This window comes from Microtus ochrogaster, unplaced genomic scaffold (genome assembly GCF_000317375.1).
Source record: "Microtus ochrogaster isolate Prairie Vole_2 unplaced genomic scaffold, MicOch1.0 UNK22, whole genome shotgun sequence".
NCBI lineage: Eukaryota > Metazoa > Chordata > Mammalia > Rodentia > Cricetidae > Microtus > Microtus ochrogaster.
Window position 1 is genome coordinate 2,100,679 of NW_004949120.1, and position 10,552 is coordinate 2,111,230.

At 36.4% G+C, this 10,552-nt stretch overlaps 1 pseudogene; it reads left to right on the forward strand.

Moving 5' to 3' along the window:
• The first annotated feature begins 9,278 nt into the window (after positions 1-9,278).
• LOC101997218 overlaps positions 9,279-10,552 on the forward strand; it is a 163,830-nt pseudogene continuing 162,556 nt past the window's right edge.

Here is a 10,552-nt window from a genome sequence, read left to right on the forward strand (position 1 = left end):
TCCCACATCGCCTCATGCCCACAGGAAGTAGCCAGACTTGAGACAGTGCCTCTGTATCCAAGGAGTCTAAAATGTTTGGTTGAGGGGCTTTGCCTCAGCCCATTGGCACCCCCTTATCCAAGAAGTCTGGACAGTTTGGTTGAAAGCATCACCTCAGCTCCCTAACATCGCCCCTAACATCGCTTTATAGAAAAAGTACAGATTGTTTCGCTGGGGGCTTCACCCCAGCTCCTGGCATAAGCTCCTTCCTCTGGGAGTTGCTTCAGTCCAAACTCCACCTCCGAGAAAGCCCGCCAAATGGTGACTCCTCCCCAGGGAAGGTCAAGACCACTCCTACAGGCTATTTAAACTGACCCCAGGGAATGAACACATGGTCTCCGGGTTTTGCATGGTCTCTCCCCTCTCTTTCCCTCCCCATGTTTTCTTGGGACCACCCAGGAGAATTCCATTAGACATGGCCATCTTAACTTTGGTCGAATTCAGTCTGATTGGAATTATTTGCCCCTGCGGAGAGGTTTCGTGTCTAAGAGAAAATACTTCACAGTTAAGGATAGTGATTATTTTAAAAATTATTCCCTAGTCAAATGAATTTTGGCTTTTGGGAACTATCTGCTCAGTTTTGTAACTTTTTAAAATTGAATTGTTTTCCTGACTCTATATTTCTTGAGTTCTTTATTTGTTGTGGATGATAATCCATTGTCAAATGTAGAGCTGCTCATCCTTCGAACAGCAGTTTATAGACTGAACACAATCCCAATCAAAACCGCAAAACAATTCTTTCCAGAAATTCAAAATTTGTCTTAAAATTCATAAAAAAGCATAAAAGACCAGGTATAGAAAATAGTCCTAAAAAATAAAAACACGGCTGGAAATATTACCATCTTCGATCTCAAGTGATACCACAGAGTCATAATGACAAAAATCAACACCATACCAGCACAGAAACAGACACAATGGTGAGTGGAATAGAATTGAAGTCCCAAATATAACTTCTTACTACTATAGCTACCTGACTTTTGACAAAGATGCCAAATATACACACTGTAGAAAGACCACCTCTTCAGTGAATATGCTAGACCAATTGGATAAGCAAATGTAGATGAATGAAAATTAATTTTCTTAAATTTCTCATTTTGTACAAAAATCAAGTCTAAATAAGTCAAAAATCTGAATACTACACCTGAAACCCTGAAACTTCTGGAAGAAAGACTAGAGAATACAATTCAGGATATAGACTCTAGTAAGCACTTTCTGAATATGACACCAGCCGTTCAAGAAATAGGATCAGCAACCAACAAGTAGGACCTCAGAAAGCTAATAAAAAATAAATAGATTAAAGCTTATGTACTGTGAACTGTTAATTGGCTGAAAGGCTTACCATAATTAAAAAAAAAGTCTTTGATATTGCATTCTTACATAATCTGCTTTTTTTGGTCTTTTGCTCAGCATTCAGGAATACCCAATTAAGCTTTGTGCTCACTGTGCGGAGTCATTTTTCAGTGGTTCTTAAGAGGTTTATTACATATTAAGCATTACGGTCTTTTGACAGTACTTCTTATAAAAATCTACCAAACATTTTCATTTTTAAAAATGATCTGCTCGCTTCTGAGCTGTAAAATATTCATTATATAACTAAATGTATAAAAATTCCTTTATGGATTATATATTTTATGTTATGCCTAAAAGGATTTCTTTACTTCAACAATTTTTAATACTTCATCACATTTTTCCTAGTACTTTTCTATGAATCCTTTTTTGTAGCTTGTCATCTTTAACATAGATGGGGAAAACTGTAAAGCTGGGACTACTCAGTGTCATATACTTAGCTATTAAATTCACTCTGTAGTTATGAGTGAACACCTAATGTTCCCATCCAGAAGGGAAGTTCTATCAGTAGTAAGATGGAAGAGTATAGATGGGCGTCTGCTTCAAGTAAGTGGAAGGACAGGTTTAAAGATGAGCCATCTGCACATCTCTCAATAGAGAAGCATAACAGCTAGAAGACATAAAGAAGTTACATCCCTGAGCTCCATCTCCCATCTTCTGTTGTCAGGGACTAAGAACAAACACTCTAGCCAGGAGGTATGGATCCACAGTGGAAGGCAATAACTCTTGTCCTCCATGTAGATGTTCTACAAAACATTATGATAAAAACGGATATATGTATATGCACATATACATATATCACATTATATATGTATGCAAGCTATGTGCATAGCAATGCTAAAATAAAGTACTATGTCATTCTTGGTTTGGATGCTGCAGTACATTACTGGAATCAAACACACTGTAGGTACCATAAGTAAAGAACAGACGTTGCAATTTCACCCCATGTACCCTTCTTCATAGTGTGATGGGGAGAAGACAGAAGTTATAAGTAGCTTCAAGATGGAGGACAGTCAAGAATAACAAACCAAATGTAGAAGATAAATAATGACTTAATATGTGAGGTCCCCCATTTCTATTAGCTAATTGTTATGGCAGTCATCCAGGTAGTTCTGTGGAGTGGTAAAATAGATCATTGGAATGAAGAAAAGAAAGACAGAACCTGAGAAGGAACCTAGTTTCCACAAGTACCAAAGATACAATGCACTAACACAAAATGTGAAAACTTCAGACTTAAAATGAAAACATTTTAACATAAGGATTTCTAAAATAAGACATACGGCGTACTCATATCAAAATATCATTATCTCCCTGAATTTCACAATTAAGCACCTCGTGTTTTTCCTTTAGGAAGCAAAGTCAACGTTCAAACTTTGCAATCTTATCCCCTTACTGAAATGATTGCTTATACTTATTTCTACTAAATATTACTAGAGAGTCAAATAGCAAGGTTAAAAAACTGACTGATCAGAGCAGTGATAAACAAGCAACCAGGGACATCCTCTCTCTTTCCTTCCTGGACCCCAAAGGGCCTACTAATCTTTCTCTACTATGCCTGTGTCCTCATGTCTTGGATCCTCCAAAACGTCTATGGCTAATTCTAGTCAGCTGGTAGCTAATTCTGCCTTGTGATTCAAGGTAAACTTTATTGACAATCTTGTACTGACAGTCGGAACAATTCTCCTGCAGCATCTTACCTTAGAGGAAAGTGGGCTTGATGCATGTACCAAAATCTTGTCTTTGATATTCAAAAGTGGAGATCTGAACTTAAAAATTCTTTACAGGTGCAAAGAAATCATCTACTGGGTTCCAGTCATCAAGTATGTCAAGAATAAATGCAGATGATCAACCAAAGTCTATTAAGATTTGAAAAAGACAGAATAAAAGGTGAAGTTGAGAAACAAAACAAGAATTGACCCTAATAAATGAAAGCCAAACAGATGTAAAGGGATTCTAGCTACTATTCCCTAGATGTTGAAGGAAGAAGGATGCCTGCAAATTGCAGAGAAAATAACAGGAAAGAGAACACAGAAAGCAAAGGGTTAACAGAGATCAAAACCCAACACACAAAAATAAGATGGCACTTGTAAGAATAATTGAGTGTAGTTGGAAACAGATTTGCAAATTTGGAAGTTCACATACAAAAACTATTCCAAAACAAGAAAGAAAAAGATGAAAGATAGAAATGGAAAGGTAGGTGAAGGGAAGAGTGAGTGCAGAGATGGATACATTAATATCAATGCAGACAATCTAGCATTTACATGGTAATATTGAAAAGACCATAATAAGGAAGGAGAGAACCATGCGATTGATGTTGAGACCAATGGCCAACAAACAAACAAACAAACAAAACAACAACAACAACAAAACCCCACTCATGCACACTGGCCTTTGCCAGTAGCAGCTACAGAATAATAGGGCACACTTCCTTCCAGAAAAAGCAATTGCTTATAGGAATATGAAGAAGAAGATGTGGAGGAAAAAAATTAATTCATTTATTTAAAACCTTTAATATATTAAATATTCTTTATCAATTAAGAGAGAAACAAATACCTAAGATTAAAAACAAAAGAAAAAGTAATAAGTGGCATAAAACTCCTCAGTATTTTTAGTGAAGAGAAGGAATTTAATTAAATTTCTGTCTATTAATGTCTTATGTAATCACCAAGAAAGGCTTTTCTAGTGGATCTGGGTGCTACTGTGAATGCAAGGGTTTTAGAGAGTTCTGCATTTGTCTCTATGTAAGATTTGGTGGTTCAGTAAATGCTGAATGTACACATGCATTCTAAATCTGGCATCAAGGTAAATGATTGCTTTCCTCTATGAAGTCATATTGTTCCTCATTTCCTGCACTAATATCTTGATTTAGACAAACACATTGAAGACACACAACAGGAATAAAAGTACAGATTATTCACTACAAATTCCACAGCAAAACCTAGATTGTTAAAAGAAATCTTAAATTTCGTTTGGTAAAATAGAAAAAAAAAAGCATGGAAAGTTGGTTAGACCCTTCAAAAGAAAAGAAACACATGGCTAATTTTAAAACACAATGATAACATGAATTCACTTGTATCTTTGGATATCAAATAGTTCAATACAGAGAATAGTTTCTAGGTAATTTGCCAGTAATATCATCAACACCCTCCTGCTTTGCTTTTCTTACGTATCTGAGTAATACGTATCTTTCTTTGAACTATTTCTAGGTCTTAAAATGAAATACAACTTCTGTTGGAGGGAAAACCATTAACAACACAAAAAAACAGGTTCTAAAGCGATCTGGGTGTGTTGCTTAGTTTTTTAAGTTTAACTTTATATTTATCATTGTGTATTATATGTGTCAGTGTGAGCTGTGTGTGTAGACATCATAGAACAACTTTTATCAGCTGTTTCTCACCTTCCACCATGGTTCTCAGGATCAAACTCAGGTTGTCAGGTTCATCTACCAAACACCTTATGTCATTGAGCTATCTCAACATGAGGTTACCTAAAGAGTTCATGTGAGTTGTTGGGGAAATGTTTAACTGTTATGACTTTATGTAGAATTGTGCAGGGACAGAAGTCTATCAGCATTTGTTTATTGAGAGACTAAGGAATGAAATAACTGATAAGAGGCGTTTCTTTGGTTAATACACTGGAAGAATGTTCGCAAATGTTATCGATGAATATAGATTTCTCATTAAGTTTAAGCCACAGTGGTCCTGTGCACATACCCAACAGATGACTTTTGTGTCATCTTTAACACTGATTCATATCTATTTTTACTTTTGACTCAAAAGCAGTTCTTAGCCGGGCGGTGGTGGCGCACGCCTTTAATCCCAGCACTCGGGAGGCAGAGGCAGGCGGATCTCTGTGAGTTCGAGACCAGCCTGGTATACAGAGCTAGTTCCAGGACAGGCTCCAAAGCCACAGAGAAACCCTGTCTCGAAAAACCAAAAAAAAAAAAAAAAAAGCAGTTCTTAGATAAGTCTTGTACATTTGCTGTCATGTGACATTTTTTTTCAGTCTCCTGAATGGTTCCTGGGCTTTGAAATAGAAACAGGCAGACTTCAGAGAAAAAGTAAAGTGAGCTAAAGTATAAAGAGTTGGTTCTTCTGATAGAGTAGCATGTGCTATGCTCGTCCAGCCTGAGCACAGGTCTTCAGTGCTCAGTAGTTCTTGGCTGCTGGTATGCTAGAGAAAACATGCATGGATTTTTACTTTAATGTTTTAAAATAGAAAATTTTGTCTTGCATATATTTTTCAAACTGGCAAGTAGCGCTTGCTCTTTGTAAAATATAAAGAAGCTTAAAATTTTACTAACTGAAATTGTGTTACACATTTACCATTTTATATATGTAATAGCTTCCCATTTTGTCTTTCCTCAAAAAATATTACTGATTTTTTTTTCTCACCAGTGAACTGCTACAGATAGGTTTTCCCTCTTCCCTTAGGGAGGCCTTGATGAGTTCTGCTTTGAGTGTTTGTATTGGAACCTCTCAGAGGTGCTCTTAAATTGAAGTGTATATTTATAGAAATACAGATGATGCATTTCTCTAAAGTACAGGACAGAAAAGAACTGGCAGGGATATGTGCTTTCCATGCTCCCAAGAGTTGCTGAGCTCCCCGCACTTGCTGCAAATGATCTATGGGTATTTATATACTAGAGTATTGCGGAGGGAAAAAAAAAACCAGTTCATTTTACCCTAATTATTTTATAATTTTTATCTTAAGATACACAAAATTTTCAAGTTATTGTTCACTAATACTGAATGTTGAAGGACAGGATTGAGTTTTTAAAATGGCTGCATTTTTAAAATGTAATTTTATTTCTACAGCAAAATTCAGAGTGGAGGGAGGGGAGTAAGGAGAGAAAGCCTTGGGAGGAAGCCTCTGTTTTATTGTATTACTTTGGAAGCACTGCCATCTAGTGGCTAATTGGTACTACTGTATTACTACATGGGACTTGATGTCAGAATTGGCTGTAATTGCAAAATGAAAGTCTAATTACATAGACGGAGAAAATAAAGAGAACTGATAGCAATTGAGATTCACCAGGCACTCTCAGACGTCTATTCATCTGCCAGTGAAATTCAGAAGAGAAAGTGACTTTTTAAGCTCAAAGCACCACTTATTGCAGAATAAGGAAACTGTCAGCAGTTTGCCCTTGGGGAAGGTTAAGCAGACAGAACCACTCAGAAGAGCAGATCACTTACTGTAATCTACACCCATATTCATGTTGAAGAACTTGACCCCACAATGTTTGCTGCCCTGTATTTGTTTTCCCCTTGATTACCAATGCATTTGTCTAAAACATATTTTGAAGCTGATTAAAATAATGGTGTTGACCTTGCTGGCTGTTCTCATTAGCATGTGTTAATATTGCATGATAATAGTTTTCATGGTGACATTTGTAAGTGTATGCAATGTACTTGGATCATATTTACACCCCCATGACCTGTTCTTTTACTCCTCAGGTTGGCTGATACCTTTTGGCAAAGATGATTATTTAACTCACATTATAGTCCTTTATTAAGCTGCCATATGGATGAAAGCAAGATTTCACCCTGCAGTTTGCAACGTAGCTGTTGTATTAAGTAAATATATATTATGTTTATACTGTTAATTCTCATTACAAATATTGATATTTTCCATAAAAGTGCCTTTGTTTGCATAGAAAAAATAAATTTACAAGTGTAATATTATATGGAAAATAACACTAGCAGTGACTGATTTATTGAAAACATTATTCTAGCTACTTAATCAGGATTTCTTACTCTTTATTAGGCCACATAGGTCTCACAAGCATATTTTAGTCCTAAAACATAGAAACACTGATGACTTTAAATGTAAATTGCTTGCTTTGGTGAAATGAAGGGTATAAATTTATTTGAATTTCTTGGGCAGTTACAACGTCCATAGCATGAGAGGAATAATATGCTACAAAGGAGATGGATCAGTCACCAAAACACAAACTAACAATAAAATTGGAAACAATGGGCTAAACCTGCTTTCACAACATTTCAAATTTACCTCGTTATTTCTCTCCAGGTTGACCTTCTATACCATCAAGGATTCTAGCAGGAAAATCATAGAACAAATTTAGGAATCTGAGGATTATTTTAAAAGAAACAATTTACAGAGGTTTGACAGGGCCTGAGTGCTGAGAGGCTCAGTTCATGCAGGAAAGGTGGTGTCTTTCAGTTCAGCGCAGGAAAAGGGAAGGAGAGGGAGTCGTAACTGGACAGGGAAAGCAGGGAGAACATAGAGATAACCGTGACCAAGTCAGAAATGATGCATTGGGAAGACCAGTGGACTGATGGCAATCTCTGCCTTCCCTCTAAGCCCAGACTATAGTACCCATTACGAGGCACAGGCAGGAGTCAGGGACCAGAACTGGGCAGGTGCATCTTGGTTCTTAATGTTCTGTCAATGCAACTGAGTTAAGCAATGTTCAGAGGACTGGATAAACACTAATTCATGTTTGTGAGGGTGCTTCTGGAAGAGATTAGCATTTAAATCAATAGATTAAACAAAGAAGATCTACCCGACCAAAGGGGGGTGGGTAATCACTTTACCCTCTGGTGGGGTGAAAGTCAAAGTGGGTCTCTTCTCTCCCCACCAACACCATCTTCTATGTAGGGATCAGCACCTTTCTCGCCCTGGACAAACATGGTATGTATTCACTCATAAGTGGATATTAGATGGAAAGCAAAGGAAAACCAGCCTATAGTCCACAACCCCAGGGAAGTTAGGTAACAAGGAGAACCCTAAGAGAGACATGAGTGCACTCCAGTTCACCTCATGGTAATATTCAAATGTCTGTTTGTACAAATATCCCACTGCAGCATCATGATTTTCAATATATAAAATTATTTTAGAAAATAGGGAATGTAATTACTATTATTTTTATTAATAATAATTATTAATCAAAACTAGAAGAGAATTAAAAACTAAAATTATATAATCACGATATAATGGTAGAATAAAAATATTAAGAAAATCTGTTCTATTTAGAAAAAGAAATATTACAAGATAAACTAATGGCTATTTAAAATTAACACATATGGAGAAGAAAGAACGAATTTATACAAGATTAATATTAGAAGTCACACTTTTCTGGGAAAATTCTATTTTGTGTTTTATCACAATTTTTGTTGAAAATAAGTTTCTAAATGTTGAAACAAGCATGGATATTTAAAAGTTTGGTGTGTTCTGGGGAGTCAAGGCTACACCTCAAACCAGCAGCTGAACTCAGCAATGAGCTGTAGATTGCAGAGCTGCAGAAGTGGAACTTCTCAAGATTTTCACAGAGGACAAACAGTGAGTCCAAGACATTAATTAGCCTTTGATCTTTTTCCTCTCCTGGATCTAGCTGTGCTTTAATATGATGGTAACTGTGCCCTAATTATTTCTTACTGAAATAAGAAAGCATACATAATTCACCTTCGATTTTATAAGAGCCCATAGATAAGAGATTTGGGTTTTTAATGACAACTTGAACTTTTAAAAAATAGAATATGTTTGCACAGGTGTTTTGTTTTATTTTGTTTTGCTTTATTTCATTGTTTGAGGCTTGGTCTTACATTGTAGCATTGGCTGTCCTGTAACTACACAGACCAAGCTGTCCTCACACACTCTACCTATCATGGCTTCCAAAGTGCTGAGATTAAAATGGTCTACCACAATTCTCAACTGAAAGCTTTGGAATTTTTAAAGACAATTGGGATGTGTAAAGTTCTACTGCACTATACGTGACATACAAACACAAGATCTTAGAGACAATCGGGAAAGAGATAGTTATGATTTTACAGTGATGTGTTTATGTAACAAGTTGACAGGAGATAGGGTACTTTAGTTGAGTTTTATTTTCATCTTGACTTAATTGAGAAATTGTTTCCTTCAAATTGGGCATGCCTATGGCAATTGTCTCTACTGATGATTGTTGTGGGGAGGACCCAACCGATTGTGGGTGGAACCACCTACAGGTAAGTGACTACACCCATAGGTAAGGACTATACAGGACAGCAAGCTGAAAAACCCACCAATAGCAGCTTTCCTCCCTGTTCCTGCCTCTGTTCCTTCTTGACTTCATTCCCTTACACAGTGATGGACTATGATTAAAATTCATAACCTAAATAAACCCTTCCCTCTCCTATCAGTTCAAAAGAAAGTGAACTAAAAGCTAGTGGTGTGATGACACAGAAAAAGAATGAAGTCCTGGCAAAAGACAATCACAGCTGATGAAAAATAAGGCTGCAAAGAAATCTTAAACATCACCAAGTCTAATTGCTTTTGCAATAGTGTCTTGAAAAATATTCTGAACATCATAATGTGTAAAGCAAAAAATTAACAGACTTGAAGAAAATTAAGAAACCAACACTTTTGATTAGTTACAAATCAAAAAGAAATAATTTAGAATTATATGTCTTAATATGACAGACTAATGACGAAAACACCTTTACATAAAAATGTCAGTGGATAAACATGGAAGAAACTTTAAAAATCACATAGTTTTAATTAAGTGGTTGACTCAGACAACTCTCCGGTCAGTGAAAGACTGAATGAGAAACTACAGCAAATCAATGTTAATATCCTAAGAAATGCAAAAACAGCCTGGCACGAAGCTACAAAGAGCAAAGGACACCAGCCATGACGTGTGCGCAACCCAGAAGTTAAGCTTTTGAGACAACCTGTTTCCATAGAAACAATAGGATATAATGATGCTGTTATAAAATGTGGTTTTCAGGTAGATAATTCCAGCACATTAGATATTTAAAGGATAACTAACCCCAATTCTACAAGAGGTTCCTAATATTTACAACAAAAACCAGACGGGAAATGGAAAAAGATTCCAAGAGGCACCAAATCAAAGAAGCCAAAGTAGATACCAGAGAAACCGCCATGCCATGCAACTTAAAACCACAAGCAGTCAGTATTTCCTGTTTACTACTAGAGTAGTTAAAATTAAAATTAAAAGGATTTCTCGTGCTTTCAGTTTGGTTTATTTTTTCACAACTTTCATATAGTCTCAAACTTTGCTGTTATCTTTAAAGTTCATTTACACTCTTGGCTTGGGGAGACTCAAGACAGCCAGGCCTATGAAAAGATGGGTCTGGTACCGTGATTCATTCATACTGTCTCTGTCTCTGTCTCTCTGTCTCTGTCTCTGTCTCTGTCTCTCTCT